Source organism: Astyanax mexicanus, chromosome 8, assembly GCF_023375975.1.
Source record: "Astyanax mexicanus isolate ESR-SI-001 chromosome 8, AstMex3_surface, whole genome shotgun sequence".
Classification (NCBI taxonomy): domain Eukaryota; kingdom Metazoa; phylum Chordata; class Actinopteri; order Characiformes; family Acestrorhamphidae; genus Astyanax; species Astyanax mexicanus.
Window position 1 is genome coordinate 16,275,586 of NC_064415.1, and position 12,775 is coordinate 16,288,360.

The 12,775-nt window shown below is 35.5% G+C and overlaps 1 protein-coding gene across 2 annotated transcripts in view; it reads left to right on the forward strand.

Annotated features, from left to right (window-relative positions):
• clcn5b (chloride channel, voltage-sensitive 5b) overlaps positions 1-12,775 on the forward strand; it is a 33,501-nt gene that overhangs the window by 2,996 nt on the left and 17,730 nt on the right. The window lies entirely within an intron of this gene.

A 12,775-nucleotide genomic window follows, 5' to 3' on the forward strand; every position in this document is an offset into this window, starting at 1 on the left:
AGCACATTCAGAACAGATTCTGTGGGAAAATTGTAAAGTAATGATATTTTGTATGATCCTATTAAAACAGTGGATTTTGGATTGAATCAGTGCTGTAGTGGTCGCTATCTGACCTCTGTAAAAGAATAAAGGTTATATTGGTTTTTTAAGGGTTGGATGTTGGCCTGTGTTTTTGTTTTCAAGATCAGTGACGAGTAAATTGAGGCTTATTGAGCTTATTGATGTCTTGCTATAAATCCGAAGTCCATGAGTTCCACTGCCTTTTGTAACCTTGCTGGATTGGATCACTCGATAATGTTTATATAAACATGTCCGGTTCAGACAGTGCGTTCTTCCTCCACACTGCTGCTTCTTAGTTACTGGTGACGTTTTGATGATGTCAGACACATTCCACTAGAGGAAGTAGACCATTAGCTGAGCTAAGAGTTCCTTAAACTGTCAGGCTGAGCTCCTTCTGTTCTTCAGTTCTTACTCTCACTTCTCGTTTCTGATGCTCCTGCACAGTTTATGATGTTTTAACCCCTTCTGCTCATAATAATTGTCATTTAGTAAGCAGTTTGTTGTCATGATAGCTAGCTGTGATATGTATGGTGTCTTGTGGATGCATTTGTGTGTGTTTAAATGCCACAATATATGCCAACATATCCTGTACTTTAACTCTAATTTTATTAGAATCTATCAGCACTAGGATTTTAAATTCATCTTAGTGCAAATAGGATTCTTAAATGAGAGGGAAGCATATTCTATGCCAAAGTGTTTTTTTTTTTAAAGAGAGGGAGAAATTCAGGTTTCCATGATCTGTGCCTGTGCCTCCCATCTGAACTCTGAGCCTTAATCTTATCTTTGTCCAGATGAGGCATTTATCTCAGATGGACCAGATGTACTCTTTTAAGGACTAGCTTCGAAGGCCATTATAAAGATGGGACATGTATGAGACTTTTCATGTTTCTTCAAGCTTCATTTTTGCCATTATACTAGATAATAAATTTGCTTGTTCTATCTTGTTTAAAGGTACCCAACAAATAAAACCTGCATTTATCTGTATAAATGCAATGAGAGTAATGAGAGTTCAGTACATTAGAGTGAAAATACTGAGAACACTAAACACTGCTATTTTACAAAATAAAATACAAAATCATCTTTACAAAGCAAAACTAAGTACAACTGTAACACAATTCCAAAACTCCCCAAAAACATGGAATAACAGTTTTAAACTCATTTTATTTGCACCTCCAAAATTATTATTAATTTTAAAGATAAAGAGAGTGACTACTTCAAGATAATAAGAAAGCAAAATATTTATTCTGTTTAAGGATGCCTCTGTATTGTCTAAAAGCTAACGTTAGCCTGACTAAAGCAAGCACCAATGAGATTATCACAGCATGAAGAGATAAAGAGTCTGAAAAGGCTAATAGCTAATGCTAATCTGAATAAGAAAGCTTCAATACAGTTATTGCAGCGAGACTGAAAGGGCTAAAAGCTAGCTACTGCTTTAGCTACCGCTAACTTTAGCTACCGCTAACTTTAGCTAGTTAACTGCACATTGTGCCAACTAGACATTGAAAAACCCCACAGAGGACTGCAACAATGTCATATGCTTTTGTTTATTTGTTCTTGTTACAGCGCTAAACTATGCTAGGTTATTCTATACATCTGTGGGCTATCTCAGAACCACAGTTTTAAACCAACCAGAAACAACTCATAACAAAATAAAAGCATTAAAAATGGGCTTGTCAAAGCACATTTGATCATTTTTCCCCTGACCACAGTCACATACTTATTAATAATACATTAAACAACAGCATAAAATACTAAGTACATGAATTGTAATGCATATTTAATGTCATCAGTGCTAGCCTGAGAAACAGGAAGAATTAACAGAATAAGAGAAGTGTGCTTCAGTGTTAAGTGTGTTGATAATTGATAAATACATGTGTAAAGAAATTAAATTAGTAAATAATTGTAATTTGCTAATTGTATTATGCGTATGGTCATTATGGACAGTGACCTACCATATGTGTCCTAAAAATGATTTATTTCTTTATTTAAAAACATTAGAGAGTCTATTAACAACATCTGCATACTCTTTTTGTAAAAAATTGCTGCTAGTTTTGCTTTTTTTGCCTCAAGTTGTTCAGAAAATCATTATACATATTGTACACATTGAAAAGGTTTGCATGTATCATGACATATTTCGCATTACCTCAGCATGCAATTAATGTTTGTAAGGCTTGGCCTAGAACAGATAGACCTCCACAGTGTTTTAAGCATACTGTTCTAAGCATACTGAAAACATTTGTAGGAAAAAAGCCTAAATCCCTAAATTACTTGTATGTCTGGAGTCAAGTAATCCCAGTAGCTGTCTGGGCTGGTTGAAACCAGAATGTGGAGGACTGTAGTTGTGGAAATATTGATTTATTGATCATTGGTGGAGAGACAGAAAGGCAGGCAGTTGGACTCGTAAAACTTAAGAATGAGAAAACTGTGTCTTTTAAATGCTGACTTGCAGAACAAAATCCATGACACAGTTTCGGCTAAAGCTGAGCGTCAATAGCTTTATATAATTGCTGTTTATAACAGGACCGATGCTGGGAAACAGTGGCAAGCCAGTTTTAGAAAAAGAAAGACCTAATTAGGGGTCATTGCTGCGTATTTTCAGTGTACAGTAGCTGAGCAGCAGGTATATTAATTACACAATTTGAAGCACATGAGTGGATGGTCATGTGCACTAGTGCTGACTGATAAACTGTCTGCGATAAAGATGTACTGTGATACTGACACACATATTATGGGTAAAAAGTTTTAGAACACTATTTTTTCAGTAGTGCATTGAAAGTGTTGCACAGCCCGGGCAAGCTGTATTCCTTATTTTTGCCCAATTTGGACAGGATAAGTTTTACATTGGGAGATAAAATAGATGGAGTAAAATAATGGTTACATATGTTCCTAAATGTGATTTTTAGTCACATTTAAATATGCCATATTGGTCATTTTTTAGACATGCTCCTGTGTCAGAGTAAAGATTCAGGTGCCTTTTTACCATCTGTAAAATACGTAAAATTGACCTCCAGTTGTAATAACCCTATGCTAGTTTTTTATGTAAAAACATTTTGTCATATTTTTTTTTGTCTATTTTGTCATTGTTTTTTGCTTGTATGAAGGCGTTTAAGGAGGCATTATCTTTTCTTGTTCACGGCACAGATGCATATCTTGTATTAACTTAGACTAAAGTCTGTGGCAGTCATCCAAATCCAGAAGATGAGCTCAAAAACTCTTCAGAGGTGTGATGCCTCTGCCAGCTTTGGGCAACTCGTTATGTAGCATAGCATTTAGCCTATATGCACGTCATAAACGTTTTTTTTTTTTTTTTAAGAAATGCAGGTGATTAATAAGAGTGGTTAACATCCACTAATACTGTATCAGTAGTTTCACAATTTTGAAGGCATAAATCGAGTAGCCACTCCCATCTCAGTCTTTTATGCCAAGATTTCTTATCCTGTCCAAAATCTGTTAGAAATTTTAAAAACGTCTAGCAGTAAGGTGACATTACTCCGCCTCCCCATGTAAAACTAATCCTATTTGAATCGGTCTTTTGTAATGACTTTTTCTTTACTGCCACTTGTCTCGGTTTCACAGTTGAAACTGAGACTAATTCCAGTGTTAAGCTTATCTGAAAGGGATCATGTGAACTGCCTATCACACAAGCTGTTGAATGTTCATCAATTTGTCTTCTAATGCTGTTTGTAGATTTGAGTCAGCCAGACCTCTTCCTGTTCTAAACCCCGGGCCAAGATTTCAGCAGTCTTTTGACTGTGTAGGAAACTGTACTCACAACACTTTGGCTGTCTGAATACGGTGGTAGAAAGTGGAGGAAGACTTGCTGCTGCAGAGTTTAAAAGCTTTGTCAGTAGCTGGTAAAAATGTGGATTGAAGTGTGGTCTGAGTTGTTTTCCTATTTTTTTTCATCAAGTTCAACAGACTTCCATTGCTAAGTTATTGATTAATGAACTGTTCCTTTGTGAAGACAGAGAAACTTTTTTTAAATACGGTTAATTAGTTACTGACAACATCCCTGGTTTACCGCTTACATTTGTAGTACTTGAGGTCACCTGACTTTAAAGCATTACAGGTCATAAACTTGACCTGAACTACTTAAATATCAAACCAAACAAACAGGAACAAATATGGAGTCTTCAATGTTTAAGCAGTAATATGTTTTGTATTTAGGACAAGACAGTTAAGTGTGATAAACTTACCTTCCTGGTTTCTTTCTTGATTGATGTTTACATGACAAGATGAAATCCATTAGTTTAAACAGTTCAAGACTATGTTCACGACCACAGAACTATTAGGGTTAGGACAATACATCAATATTGTGATGTATTCTATTAATTTAATTTGTGATACATTATCAATATGTGGCATCAAATATTACTCTAAACTCACTAAGACTCGCTCCCCAATTTGTCTTACTAAAGTTACTGCTTCATAACTCCACAAGGTAGAAAAATATTGGTTCTCTAATTCTCTGTAATTAAAACTTCACAACTGAAATACATAATTTCTGGCATTTGCATATTTATGTATTGCATTATATACAGGACAAAATTAAGAGACCACTTCAGTTTCTAAATCAGTTTCCCTGATTTTGCTATTTATAGGTATATGTTTAAGTAAAATGAACATTGTTGTTTTTTTCTATAAACTACAGACAACATTTCTCCCAAATTCCAAATAAAAATATTGTCATTTAGAGCATTTATTTGCAGAAAATTAGAAATGGCTGAAATAACAAAAAAAGAAAACAAGTTCATATTCATAAAGTTTTAACAGTTTAGAAATCAATATTTGGTGAAATAACCCTGATTTTTAATCACAGTTTCCATGCATCTTGGCATGTTCTCCTCCACCAGTCTTACACACTGCTTTTGGACAACGTTATGCCACTCTTGGTGCAATAATTCAAGCAGGTTAGCTTGGTTTGATAGTTTGTGATCATCCATCTTCCTCTTGATTATATTCCAGAGATTTTCAAATTGGTAAAATCAAAGAAACTCATCATATTGTGTAAAACTGTAATGCGAAGCTTAGCTACTGTCGTGTGGAGCTTTTTAAGTGTACCACGGAGCTCATCTACTGTTGCGCAGAGCTTTTTAAATGTCTCGCGGAGTTCATATACTGTCCTGCGGAGCTCCGCGCGGCAGTAGCTGAGCTCCGCGCGGCAGTAGCTGAGCTCCACAGTAAAGTTAAAAAGCTCCGCGATTTTATAAAAATGAGAATCGATTCTGAATCGTTTAATGTTAGAAACGCAATCCGAGCTCGAAATGATTTTTTCCTGCACCGCTAGAGGAAAGGTTGTGATCATCCATCATTCTGTATTTTCTATGTGCAATGTTTTGCCTGATTCTTTGTCCTGTAATCATGTTTCTGTAAAGCTGCTTTGTGCCAACACCTGTTGTAAAAAGCGCTATACAAATAAATTTGATTTGATTTGATTTGATCATTACAGCTTCACTAACTCTATTGTTCCTGAAAACAATCAAATCTTTACAGCAATACTCCAAAATCTAGTTCAGTACAGAGATATTATTTCCTATATAGTGTCAGATTGTCATGGCACCCTTTAAGCAAAGTGGCATCATTTAGGACACCAAAACAGAAAGTCATGACATGAGAAATGTGGGAAATGTTGCAATGTTTTTTTTGTCAATAATTCTCAACACTAATATGGATGACTTGGTAGGGCTCTTATGTTCCTCCTTGGAAGCTTATTTGGAATTTTAGTATTTCTGATTCCAGGAAAAGACCACCAGTAAGAATTCTCACTGCAACACAGCAGTGCTCTTAGGTCACTTAGTGACTCACATACACCCTCCTCCTCCTCACTCAGCCCTCACATGCACACACATACAGTCGAGCTTGCGCTCTACGCTGTCTCAGTTGCCTGACTGGGTCCTTTAGCACAGCTCTCTCAGGAGAAAACATCAGAGCCTCCATATGTTGACATACACCAGAGAAAAGTTCCTGACCAATCACAGCTCATTCCCATGCCCCCTGGCACTCTGCTACGTGTGTGTTGGGGGGATGTGCGTGGAGGAGTTGTGTTTGTGTGTGTGTGTGTGTGTGTGTGTGTGTGTGTGTGTGTGTGTGTGTGTAGTTACGGGAAAATAAGATGGTTGTAGAGTTGTGAAAGAGAGTTGGCTTTGAGGAAACAGCTGGAACAGATGAATCAGCTCTTCAGAATGGATGTCTAATATTTCAGTTTCTGTAATGTACAAATAATATAATAATTTATTCTTCCACTCCAGTAGTAGAAGAAGCCCTTTTCTTATTAATATCTAATAGAATTACGAATTAAAATCTTATAGATATGTGAGGTAGAGGTTCTCTACTCTCATATAGTCTCATTATTATGATCTGTCTTCTATTGAACGATTGCAATATTTTGTTTAGCAGTATTGTATTGATGGTCAAAAACACAGTATTGCTTTGAATTTACAGTTAACAGGTAGAGCTTGGATTTAGACAGTGGTTCATTTAGTGTTATGTTTAAGCCCCGCCCACTAAATAGTAGTGTTTTTTTTTTTTTTTTTTTACTTCAATTTGATAAATATGACTGTAGTGCTGGACAATATGGCCAAAAATTTTATATCATGATATATTCCTTAATTTTGGTCGATACGATATAATTTCGATACCGATATAAATACTTTGAAGGCCTCAGAAAAACTGCTAAGAATCCCTGCAATCGAAATCTGTACACTACTGAAGTCTTTAAAGCCTCCTCTCACAAAAACTGTATAATACTAGCCTAACCTAGCCTATCTGCCTACGTGCCTGTGTGATTATGTCATCACGCACTGACGTAGCTCAGCTACGGAGGCTGATTGTGTTCAGCTCTGCAGTGAACTGACGCCGCTAACAAACGCCTGTCCGTGATAGATTCTTTAAATAATACATATCGATATGCCACAAAAATGATATCACCGTTATTGAAACATTTCTAATCGCGATGAATACCGATATCGAAATATTGTCCAGGCCTATATGACTATGACAGGCCTATATGTGGTTTTTTTTTTTTTTTTTTTTTTTTTTTTTTTACGATATCATAATATATCACATTATCTATCGCCAGGTTCTTACCATTACACAGCCCTACTGCCTTCTGATCATGAGCTTATTTGGCCAGATGCAAAAAACACACCAACAGTTTCACCTTGACATCAGATGTAATGTAAACATCTTTGCTTGTGATTTTACAACAGACCTTGTTTAACTCAAAATAACTAAAAATAAGGGTTTGGAGTAAAGTCTACATTGTTACCATTGGATTATGTACTGCTTATGGATAAATAGAACAACAATCTGGGTCTTTTCAGCTCAAACGTGTGCAAATCCCTCATCTGTTTTTGTTTTAACTGACATTATTGATAAGAAAATGTCCATATTTGTGTCTGTTTTTAGTTAATAGCTTAATAGCTTGCCATACTGAGTGATTAATGTCTGATTTGAATGTGCAGGTTTGGAGATGTCGGCTGCTATTTGCATATGTTATTAGTGGTATTGATTGCATAAAATCCACATAGAACGGGTGGTACTGAGCATGCAATCAACAGTGTCAGTGTGACTAGGTAAGGCCTTAATCAACAGAGAGACCAGTGTTTGTTTCTGTACAGATATTACATTGGGTAAGTGATGGTCTGGGCAGTGACCATCCACACCTCTCTGTTGAGTCACTGATTAACAGAATCTATATCTATAGAATTTCTATTAACAAGATCCCAATTAGATACGATTCCCAATTCAAATTACTAGAAATAAAGCAGATCTGGTTTAAAAAACTCTAGCAGGCTCTAGCAACATTAAGTGAGTGAGAAAATAACGAAACTAAATATAAAGTTCAATCTTACGGTTTATATGAATCAATATCATATAATTTAAATAAGGATTGATTTAAATATAAAAATATTTTTTATACCCAGCATAAGTGCTTATACCTAATTACCAATTTCTGCAAAGAGCTGGAGAAGTGGTGGGTGAGTTAGAATACAAGAGTAAAGGATGAGCCGGCTTTTGCTTTGTTTTTTTCATTTTATCCTGTATTATTCCACTTGTACAGTGTTTGTTTGGAACCACATAAGCTGTCTGTTTACACAGTGATTAGCTTCTTTTAGTTTTAGAGATAAGACATTTAGAAAGGAGAATGCATACACCACTTAATTAAGATAATTATAACAATAAACTAAATATTGGCCATTAAAAATGACATAAGAATGCATGTTAATGAGCATACATTGTTCTTTGGTGTTTAAATAGTAAGCGTGCCATTTGTTGTGGTTGATTGGATGAAAAATGCTCTGATGCAGTTTTACAAGCCTACTTACAACCTTGCCTTGCATATTACAGCTTATCACTTTTTTTTAGCACTGTAAAAATAGCATTTTGTTTTGTGATTATTTATGAATCTTATCTGATAGTGTTGATCGGCCTGAGCTTGGCTTAGTTTTGCTTCACCAAAAGGTATTTTCCACAACTGGTTTTCTTCAAATTGGGTTAGCTTTTAGCCTGATTTTTCCACCTCTAGCTATTTGGCTAAGCTTCCCCTTTGTGTACACAGAATTTTTTTTTTCTGTGTGTGTGTGTGTGTGTGTGTGTGTGTGTGTGTGTGTGTGTGTGTAGACGTGTAGAATCCTGTTTAATGAAGTCAAAATATGATATTTTGCATTTCTAGACTGTTAAAAGAAAGTTTAAGTTATTTAATTGATTTGAGGATGAGGTTGATGCGGCTAATGAAAGAAAAAAAGGTTAAGACATGCAGATTTGCGGCTGAGGTGAGAGAGCGTAGGTGGCATACAGCATGTTAGACCGGTAGAGTTTTGTGGGGTTTTGTAGCAAAGTCACTCAGGTCTGTGTTGGTGAATTTTGGGTTCAGAAGCCGTGTGCTGTGCTGAGGAAGGTCATGAAGGAACTGTCAGAATTTGCTGAAAGATCTAACCAGTGGTTTTGGATAAGAAGGAATGAGGAAAGGCACAGTGTGGTAGAGAGTGTAGACAAAGGCTGTTTGGTGTGTGGTGGGATAGTGATATAAATTTTGGGGTAAAATATTGTAATATATGTGATATATATTGTGATATATTGGATGATAAGTGTATTTGTGATGGGAAGGTTATGTATTTTGTGTTTGGGTTAAATGTTGCTGATTGGATCATAAACAGCCACAGTAACTTTACTGGTGTAGGTAGGCCTGTCATAATAACAATTTTTTGCAAACGATATTTTGTCCCAGAAATTATTGTGATAAACGATATTGTTGGAATTTTTTTTTTATTTTGCGAAGTGTGGAGGCAGGGGAACCGTGGGTCTGCCAGACACCATGAGATTCAGCCCCGGTCTGTCCCAGCTGGCCCACATTGGACAATATCACAATTATTAAAATGAATGAAGTAATGTCAATTTATTGAATGAAAAGACGATAATGTAGTTATTTTTTTAGGATTGTGTATTAGGATCTTATTAGTGTCCTGTAGTTAAAGATGAGTGAGTGGAAATTATGTGGAGTACAGGGAAAGGAAGTGGGCTCGATCTGTAACCCCAGTTGTCAGGAGCTGTGTTGTGTTTGTGTTTTTTTTTTTCTACAAAAAATATTCTACTAGCAGGTCAGTTTTTCTTGCTTTAACAGGTATTTCTTGACAAAAGCTAAATTATACATTATTCTCTCTAAAGTCTCTTGGTTGATGATAAAATCACCAAAAACAAATAAGCCAGAAATTAGTTTTCTAATTCTATTCAATAGTTCTATAATACTACAAAAACAGTATATTTCATAAAAGTAGTAGTACTTTTAAGAGGACTGTGCTTGCAAAGATATATTTTTTTGCAGTGCTTGTGTTCATTTGGCACTTCCCTTTCATGTACCCAACATACATTTTATTCAAATAGTACAGTTCTCCATTCTATGGAACATTTACCACAGAACATCCAAAAATACAAAAGAATAAGAAGAAACATGAAAAGGTGAAACCATTGTTGTATAAAGCTGGCCATCTAAAATACAATTAAAAATGATATTACTGCACTGTTCTTTCTACCAGAAAAACACCTTAACTCCTGATTAACCCTTTAATTCTCCAATAAACGTTTGAGAGAGAGAGTTTAAATCACTATAGCTTAATTAAGAAGGTAATAAACTTAACTCAACCTGATTGTGTTATCTCTACCCATCCACAGAGGCATGTTGGGTCATTGTGAAATGCAGCATGTTTTTGTATCTGAATGCAAATCAGAAAAGCATCAAAGTAAACCACAATAAATCAACAAGATCAAATGGCTAAAGACCAGTAGAGACCAGAGGAGGGAGAAAGGCTGTGGAGAGACGCCTACTCATTTAAATAACCCCGCCCCGAGGGCTGCCTCGCGGTCACAGACTGCAGAGCGGGGCGGTGCGGAGCAGACGGTCTGTTATTGGTCCCGCCCATAACCGGCCCTTTTACCATAACCACACCTTTTTTGAATAGAGCCGAATAAAGTTTTAAAAACCGAATTCTGTGGGGATATAAAAATTTGACAATATAAGCAGAGGTTACACTAGCTGTTGCATTTAAATAATGGAGGTACAATTACAGTATATTAGAAAAAAACGTGATTGAAAGTTGTCTGTTTTGCCATTGAAACCTATGGGGATGGGTGGAGTTACACAGCTTTCTGCAGCCGAACAGCAGGGGGCGCCCGACCTGTGGTGGCTTCACTTTTAAGAGACGATGCTCTGTCCAGCTATATACAGTCTATGCTCCACCACAACTTTCTTTTGTTTTTAATGTGGCAAAAGTTGAAATTTAGCTTGCATTTATGGTATATATTTATTTTTTGTGTACTTGTTGGTTAGTATTACAACATTTGAAATATTCAAAGAATAGCTTCAAATTAAAAAATATTTATAGTATTTTTTGTTGTTGATGAAGACATGAAAGGGTTAAGGTTCAGTTTAATTACCTTAAACAATGTTTAAAATTATCTTTAGCAGCTTGTATTCACGCCCATGAAGCTGCTCTTCCTGTCTGTGGTGGAGCCTGCTCTGCTTGTTTGATTGCACACTTTTGTCACATCTGCCACGTGTGCATGTGCGTGTTAGGCGTGTGCAATATCATATCAAACACAATAATATTGCCATTATTTTTATAACAATATTCTCTCTTAAAAGCAGTGTTTGTATTTGTTTGACTATATATACGTATAATTATTTATGTTGCATGTCCATGTATGCATTAAATACTGAATATCTGCACTTATATCATATATATCACTTATATCAATATGTATCAATAAATAACACTATTTATTGTTACATATTATTTTATACAAAATCTTGTTTACAAAATAGACTAAAATTGACAGATTTCTTTGTTAACTCGATTGCAGTAGTATATATCTCTGTAAAAAAATAAAAGACCACTTAAAAATTATGGTTTTCTTTGATTTTCCCAAATTGAAAACCTCCTGAATATAATCAAGAGAAAGATGGATGATCACAAGCCATTAAACCAAGCTGAACTGCTTGAATTTTTGCGCCAGGAGTGTCATAAAGTTATCCAAAAGCTGTATGTAAGACTGGTGGAGGAGAACATGCCAAGATGCATGAAAACTGTGAATAAAAAACAGGGTTATTCCACCAAATATTGATTTCTAAACTTAAGGAATATGAAGTTGTTCTCTTTGCATTATTTGAGGTCTGAAAGCACTGCATCTTTTTTTGTTGTTTCAGCCATTTCTTATTTTCTGCAAATAAATGCTCTAAATGACAATATTTTTGGGGGGGAATTTGGAAGAAATGTCTATAGTTTATATAATAAAATAATGATGTTCATTTTACTCAAAATATACCTTAAAATAGCAAAATCAGAGAAACTGAAATGGTTTCTTAATTTTTAACAGAGCTGTTTTTTTGAAATTAATCAAATATTTCTCAGTGTTTTGTCATATTGCTAAGAATATAGTTATTGCAAAACTACCCCGAAATATTGTGAAATTGCAGTAATTAAGGGCCAAATCTCTTTTGTTTGTCTTGTGCTGTATGAGCTTTTAATTGTGAGATTGTAACTTTAGCAGCCTGGCCAATGATCTGGTCTCTGCTTGCCACGTATTCTGATGATTAGAGCAGTTAAAGCTGCTGTATTTATATTTTTTTTTGACCCTATTCTGAGCTCTTTTGATTTGTAGCTACAGTATGTTCACATGATTAACCCTTTTGTCTCTTTATATGAATGGTGGTTTTTATTGTTAGAATAAATGTTATGCCTTGGGTTTGATGAATGTTGGAACTTCCCATAGCACATGCAGCTCTGGTTGGCACATTTTGGCCTCAGTCTTTGTTTCATGTTATTGATGGCATTTTTGTGGCCTGGCAAGCCTAGTTTCTTTTGTTGAGTCTTTCAGGCGTTCAGTGCATACTGCGATATTGGCAGCAATGTTAGACTCTTTAATAACCATGTATCACAATGGACTACTGCGTCATGAACAAATGAAAAGGTGATATTATCTGTATGTTCTCTGGAAGAGCGACAATAATCGTTTCCTCTCTGTTCTATAGGCTTTCTGATTAGTCTTGCACTCACAATTTAATGGATTCAGTTTTATTGTGTTTTATTATGTAGGCCTATTGACAGATATGACCTGCACAATACAATAGTGTGGATACTGGAACATGTAGTTTCGCATGATCTTAAATGTGGGCTTTTGATGGGTATATAATTATGCATTGTGTTAGTTCAACTTTATG